Source organism: Salvelinus fontinalis, chromosome 38 (genome assembly GCF_029448725.1).
Source record: "Salvelinus fontinalis isolate EN_2023a chromosome 38, ASM2944872v1, whole genome shotgun sequence".
NCBI classification, from domain to species: Eukaryota; Metazoa; Chordata; class Actinopteri; order Salmoniformes; family Salmonidae; genus Salvelinus; species Salvelinus fontinalis.
The window spans coordinates 5,405,618-5,413,117 of record NC_074702.1 but is presented as its reverse complement, the minus strand read 5'-3'; the positions used below and the strand labels follow the sequence as shown (position 1 = coordinate 5,413,117).

General features: G+C 49.0%; 1 protein-coding gene across 4 annotated transcripts in view; it reads right to left on the bottom strand.

Moving 5' to 3' along the window:
- The window catches only part of LOC129837804 (kinesin-like protein KIF13A), a 201,680-nt gene that overhangs the window by 157,812 nt on the left and 36,368 nt on the right, over positions 1 to 7,500 (bottom strand). The gene's annotated exons all lie outside the window — the stretch shown is intronic.

Genomic DNA, 7,500 nt, shown 5'->3' with positions numbered 1-7,500 from the left:
TTTATGACAGAGCTCTGGGAGTCTCAGACTGTCTCTGGTGTTCTACAGCTTCATGACAGAGCTCTGGGAGGCTCAGACTGTCTCTGGTGTTCTACAGCTTTATGACAGAGCTCTGGGAGGCTCAGACTGTCTCTGGTGTTCTACAGCTTTATGACAGAGCTCTGGGAGGCCCAGACTGTCTCTGGTGTTCTACAGCTTTATGACAGAGCTCTGGGAGCCTCAGACTGTCTCTGGTGTTCTACAGCTTTATGACAGAGCTCTGGGAGGCTCAGACTGTCTCTGGTGTTCTACAGCTTCATGACAGAGCTCTGGGAGGCTCAGACTGTCTCTGGTGTTCTACAGCTTTATGACAGAGCTCTGGGAGGCTCAGACTGTCTCTGGTGTTCTACAGCTTCATGACAGAGCTCTGGGAGGCTCAGACTGTCTCTGGTGTTCTACAGCTTTATGACAGAGCTCTGGGAGGCTCAGACTGTCTCTGGTGTTCTACAGCTTTATGACAGAGCTCTGGGAGGCTCAGACTCTCTCTGGTGTTCTACAGCTTTATGACATAATCCTGGTACATTTATTTCCACAGCCCAGACTGACTCCCAAATCTAATATGCACAACAGAGCCCCCCCCCACGTAGAGTTGCACACAAACAATATACATCTGTAACTGAAAGCAGCACGCCATGGGCAGAGAGTTACTGTGGCCTGGCACACCACATCCAGAGCTGGCATAGCCCTCCCCCAGTGTGTGTGCCCTTCCCCCAGATGTAGTAATGCCCATCCCAATCTGTAGCCGATTATTATCCACAAATACCCTACCCCCAGATTTACTATGCCTCCAACCCCCTTTAACCTCCTGTCAACCACACACACTCACTCACACACACACACACACACACACACACACACACACACACACACACACACACACACACACACACACACACACACACACACACACACACACACACACACACACACACACACACACACACACACACACACACACACACTCACTCACACGCACACATTTTCCCCTCTGCTTGGCTGTCAAAATGGCTCTAATTCTCTGATTCTACACCACCAATTAGGAGCGGTGTGTGTGTGTGTGTGTGTGTGTGTGTGTGTGTGTGTGTGTGTGTGTGTGTGTGTGTGTGTGTGTGTGTGTGTGTGTGTGTGTGTGTGTGTGTCTGTGTGTGTGTGCGTGCGAGTGTGTGTGCGTGCGTGCGTGCGTGCGAGTGTGTGTGTGTGTGTGTGTGTGTGTGTGTGGCCTTAGTGTTGGGTTACAGATGTCTGTCCTCTTTTGTTTCAAGCTGATATTTCAAATGGTCTTCCAGAGTGTTCAGAACAGAGCTCAGTGCTCCCCACCCACTCAAGCCATAGGTCACCTTGTGGTAGTGCTGTGTCTGTGTGTGTGTGTGTGTGTGTGTGTGTGTGTGTGTGTGTGTGTGTGTGTGTGTGTGTGTGTGTGTGTGTGTGTGTCTGTGTGTGTGTGTGTGTCTGTGTGTGTGTCTGTGTGTGTCTGTGTGTCTGTGTGTGTGTGTGTGTGTGTGTGTGTGTGTGTGTGTGTGTGTGTGTGTGTGTGTGTGTGTGTGTGTGTGTGTGTGTGTGTGTGTGTGTTAGTGCTGTGCAAGTTAGTCACACTCTCTCTAGTTGTCTCAGTCCTATAAGTCCATTACAGTGTATTCCATGTTATGATGTAGTGTTTAATCTTTTGTTTTAGATGTAATGTCGGTGCCTTAATGTGTTTGGACCCCAGGAAGAGTAGCTGCTGTCTTGGCAACAGCTAATGAGGATCCTAATAAACACAAATACAGCCACAGGAACCCAACCGGACTGACAAACAAATATCACTAATCTGATGTAAAGCTAAATGTATTGAACTGACTTTCATATGTTGTTCACAGGTTTTCACCTTTATTTAACTAGGCAAATCAGTTAAGAATTAACAACTAATTCTTATTTACAATGACGGCCTAGGAACAGCAGGTTAACTGCCTTGGTCAGAATGACAGATGTTTACCTTGTCAGCTCGGGGATTCGACCTAGCAACCTTTCGGTTACTGGCCCAATGCTCTAACCACTAGGCTACCTGCCGTTGGTCACAGGTTTAGGATATGTTGCACGGATCCCAATTGGAACCCTATTCCCTATATAGGGCCCTACTTTAGACCAGGGTCCATATGGCTCTAGTCAAAAGTAGTGCACCATATAGGGAAGAGGGTGCCATTGGGACAGACCTTCCTCTGGTCTGGATGCCAGTCTGTTTCAGCATTAGCCCTAGTCAGTCCTTCATAACTAGACAGGGCCAAAGGAACAGGATGATAGCAGAAACACTAACTGCTGCATGATCCACTGATGAAGCTTTATGGAAACAGTTTATAGTCTCAGACCTACCTGGCTCCTTTATGAAGCTGAGTACTCATTTCTAACCAAGGTAGATGAAGGTTGGGAAAAGTTAACATCAATCCACAGAAAGTTGTTTCAGACTAATGAAACAATGTGAACGTCAACCGCAGGGGAGTCAGGAGGGGAATGAGGTGTTTTGGAGGTGAGTCACCGTAGAGATGTCAACCTCAGGGGAGTCAGGGGAGAATGAGGTGTTTTAGAGGTGAGTCACCGTAGAGATGTCAACCTCAGGGGAGTCAGGGGGGAATGAGGTGTTTTGGAGGTGAGTCACCGTAGAGATGTCAACCTCAGGGGAGTCAGGGGAGAATGAGGTGTTTTGGAGGTGAGTCACCGTAGAGATGTCAACCTCAGGGGAGTCAGGGGAGAATGAGGTGTTTTGGAGGTGAGTCACCGTAGAGATGTCAACCTCAGGGGAGTCAGGGGGGGAATGAGGTGTTTTGGAGGTGAGTCACCGTAGAGATGTCAACCTCAGGGGAGTCAGGGGGGAATGAGGTGTTTTGGAGGTGAGTCACCGTAGAGATGTCAACCTCAGGGGAGTCAGGGGGGAATGAGGTGTTTTGGAGGTGAGTCACCGTAGAGATGTCAACCTCAGGGGAGTCAGGGGGGAATGAGGTGTTTTGGAGGTGAGTCACCGTAGAGATGTCAACCTCAGGGGAGTCAGGGGGGAATGAGGTGTTTTGGAGGTGAGTCACCGTAGAGATGTCAACCTCAGGGGAGTCAGGGGGGAATGAGGTGTTTTGGAGGTGGGTCACCGTAGAAATGTCAACCTCAGGGGAGTCAGGGGGGAATGAGGTGTTTTGGAGGTGAGTCACCGTAGAGATGTCAACCTCAGGGGAGTCAGGGGGAGAATGAGGTGTTTTGGAGGTGAGTCACCGTAGAGATGTCAACCGCAGGGAAGTCAGGAGGGGAATGAAGTGTTTTGGAGGTGAGTCACCGTAGAGATGTCAACCTCAGGGGAGTCAGGGGGGAATGAGGTGTTTTGGAGGTGAGTCACCGTAGAGATGTCAACCTCAGGGGAGTCAGGAGGGGAATGAGGTGTTTTGGAGGTGAGTCACCGTAGAGATGTCAACCTCAGGGGAGTCAGGGGGGAATGAGGTGTTTTGGAGGTGAGTCACCGTAGAGATGTCAACCTCAGGGGAGTCAGGGGGGAATGAGGTGTTTTGGAGGTGAGTCACCGTAGAGATGTCAACCTCAGGGGAGTCAGGGGAGAATGAGGTGTTTTAGAGGTGAGTCACCGTAGAGATGTCAACCTCAGGGGAGTCAGGGGGGAATGAGGTGTTTTGGAGGTGAGTCACCGTAGAGATGTCAACCTCAGGGGAGTCAGGGGGGAATGAGGTGTTTTGGAGGTGAGTCACCGTAGAGATGTCAACCTCAGAGGAGTCAGGGGGAGAATGAGGTGTTTTGGAGGTGAGTCACCGTAGAGATGTCAACCTCAGGGGAGTCAGGGGGGAATGAGGTGTTTTAGAGGTGAGTCACCGTAGTGATGTCAACCTCAGGGGAGTCAGGGGGGAATGAGGTGTTTTGGAGGTGGGTCACCGTAGAGATGTCAACCTCAGGGGAGTCAGGGGGGAATGAGGTGTTTTAGAGGTGAGTCACCGTAGAGATGTCAACCTCAGGGGAGTCAGGGGGGGAATGAGGTGTTTTGGAGGTGAGTCACCGTAGAGATGTCAACCTCAGGGGAGTCAGGGGAGAATGAGGTGTTTTGGAGGTGAGTCACCGTAGAGATGTCAACCTCAGGGGAGTCAGGGGAGAATGAGGTGTTTTAGAGGTGAGTCACCGTAGAGATGTCAACCTCAGGGGAGTCAGGGGAGAATGAGGTGTTTTGGAGGTGAGTCTCCATAGAGATGTCAACCTCAGGGGAGTCAGGGGGGAATGAGGTGTTTTGGAGGTAAGTCTCCATAGAGATGTCAACCTCAGGGGAGTCAGGGGGAATGAGGTGTTTTGAAGGTGAGTCACCGTAGAGATGTCAACCTCAGGGGAGTCAGGGGAGAATGAGGTGTTTTGAAGGTGAGTCACCATAGATCAACATGTTTTGATCAGATGGAAGATATGCAACTGTGATTCATAACCAATCCTGCAGGTAGAATCCTGCCCAAAACAAAGACTGCGTCCCAAAACGGAACCCTATTCCCTGTATAGTGCACTACTTTTGACCAGGGCCCTAGAGTTCTATGTGGGGAATGCGGCGTCACTTAGGATGTGACCAAAATAAGCTCAGAAGGGCTATTTCTCTGCACAGTCATAGTTCATGTTTAAAATTGGCCCTCTGTGAAAAAGCTGAAAAGGGCAGAAAAGAGACGAGAGTGTCTCTCTCTGGCATTTTACTGTTTTATATGGTGTTGGGTCGGTTAGGCTCCTGACTTGGTTCTCATAATTACAGAACTCTGCTGTATCCTGGCTGCTGAAGCTGTCGCCAGGCAACCGATAAACATTGAACCCAGACAAGGAGGTCGGAGCTATGAGTCAAAGTTCCAACAGAAAAGCCAAACAACACAGGATCCCACAGCAGGCCTAACAAACAGCAGCGCCCTGAGCAGTGAACACTTCACATTAGGCCCCTACAACTACACATGCCTGTTACACCAGCAGGTTACCACAATAAACAACATCTAACACCAACGTTAGCAACGTTGTGTCAGCATAAACAAAACAAGCAACAGACAGACAGCTATGATCTGCCCCTATCATCGTCAAGCCTATCTGCAAACTTTTTAACCTGTCTCTCCTCTCTGGGGAGGTTCCCATTGCTTGGAAGGCAGCCACGGTTCCTCCTTTATTGAAAGGGGGAGATCAAACTGATCCTAGCTGTTATAGGCCTATTTCTATGTTGCCCTATTTATCAAAAGCGTTGGAAAAACATTCTTGATGTCTATAGTATTCTCTCTGGTATGCAATCTGGTTTCCGATCAGGTCGTGAATGTGTCACTGCAACCTTAAAGGTCCTCAATGATGTCACCATTGCCCTTGATTCTAAGCAATGTTGTGCTGATATTTTTATTGACTTGGCCAAAGCTTTTGATACGGAAGACCATTCCATTCTTGTGGGCCGGCTAAGGAGTATTGGTGTCTCTGAGGGGTCTTTGGCCTGGTTTACTAACTACCTCGCTCAAAGATGTGCAGTGTATAAAGGCAGAACATCTGCTGTCTCAGCCACTGCCTGTCACCAAGAGAGTACCCCAAGGCTCGATCCTAGGCCCCACACTCTCCTCAATTTACATCAACAACATAGCTCAGGCAGTAGGAAGCTCATCCATTTATATACAGATGATACAGTCTTATACTCAGCTGGCCCATCCCTGGATTTTGTGTTAAATGCTCTACAACAAAGCTTTCTTAGTGTCCAACAAGCTTTCTCTACCCTTAACCTTGTTCTGAACACCTCCAAAACAAAGGTCATATGGTTTGGTGAGAAGAATGCCCCTCCCTACCGGTGTTATTACTACCTCTGAGGGTTTAGAGCTTGAGGTAGTCACCTCATACAAGTACTTGAGAGTATGACTAGACGGTACACTGTCCTTCTCTCAGCACATATCAAAGCTGCAGGTTAAAGTTAAATCTAGACTTGGTTTTCTGTTTGTAATCGCTCCTCTTTCACCCCAGCTGCCAAACTAACCCTGATTCAGATGACCATCCTACCCATGCTAGATTATGGAGACGTAATTTATAGATCGGCAGGTGAGGGTGCTCTCAAGCGGCTAGATGTTCTTTACCATTTGGCCATCAGATTAGCCACCAATGCTCCTTATAGGCCACATCACTGCACTCTATACTCCTCTGTAAACTGCTCATCTCTGTACCCGTCGCAAGACCCACTGGTTGATGCTTATTTATAAAAGGCCTCACTCCCCCCCTGTCTGAGATATCTACTGCAGCCCTCATCCTCCACATACAACACCCGTTCTGCCAGTCACATTCTGTTAAAGGTCCCCATAGCACACACATCCCTGGGTCGCTCGTCTTTTCAGTTTGCTGCAGCTAGCGGCTGGAACGAGCTGCAACAAACACTCAAACTGGACAGTTTTATCTCCATCTCTTCATTCAAAGACTCAGTCATGGACACTCTTACTGACAGTTGTGGCTGCTTTGTGTGATGTGTTGTTGTCTCTAACTTCTTGCACTTTGTGTTGTCTCTCTTGTCATGATGTGTGTTTTGTCCTATATTTATATATATATTTTTTATTATTTTTAATCCCAGCCCCCATCCCCACAGGAAGCCTTTTGGTAGGCCTTCATTGTAAATAAGAATTTGTTCTTAACTGACTTGCCTAGTTAAATAACGGTTAAATAAAATAAAAATAAATAAAAGCTAGCCTGTTTGTGCTTTTACCAACTCCTCTGTCCTTGGAGGTTAGTTCATCCATCTGTTAATTATAACACTGTTCCCTCCCCATGGCAATGGAGTGACAATGTTTACTGCCAGACCACGCCCCTCTCTGACCCTCCCTGTCCACTATTACTGCCAGACCACGCCCCTCTCTGACCCCCCTGTCCACTATTACTGCCAGACCACGCCCCTCTCTGACCCTCCCTGTCCACTATTACTGCCAGACCACGCCCCTCTCTGACCCTCCCTGTCCACTATTACTGCCAGACCACGCCCCCCTCTGAACCCCCCTGTCCACTATTACTGCCAGACCACGCCCCCCTCTGACCCTCCCTGTCCACTATTACGGCCTGCTGGAGGTCATTTTGCAGGGCTCTGGCAGTGCTCCTCCTTGCACAAAGGCGGAGGTAGCGGTCCTGCTGCTGGGTTGTTGCCCTCCTACGGCCTCCTCCACGTCTCCTGATGAACTGGCCTGTCTCCTGGTAGCGCCTCCATGCTCTGGACACTACGCTGACAGACACAGCAAACCTTCTTGCCACAGCTCGCATTGATGTGCCATCCTGGATGAGCTGCACTACCTGAGCCACTTGTGTGGGTTGTAGACTCCATCTCATGCTACCACTAGAGTGAGAGCACCGCCAGCATTCAAAAGTGACCAAAACATCAGCCAGGAAGCATAGGAACTGAGAAGTGGTCTGTGGTCACCACCTGCAGAATCACTCCTTTATTGGGGGTGTCTTGCTAATTGCCTATAATTTCCACCTTTTGTCTATTCCATT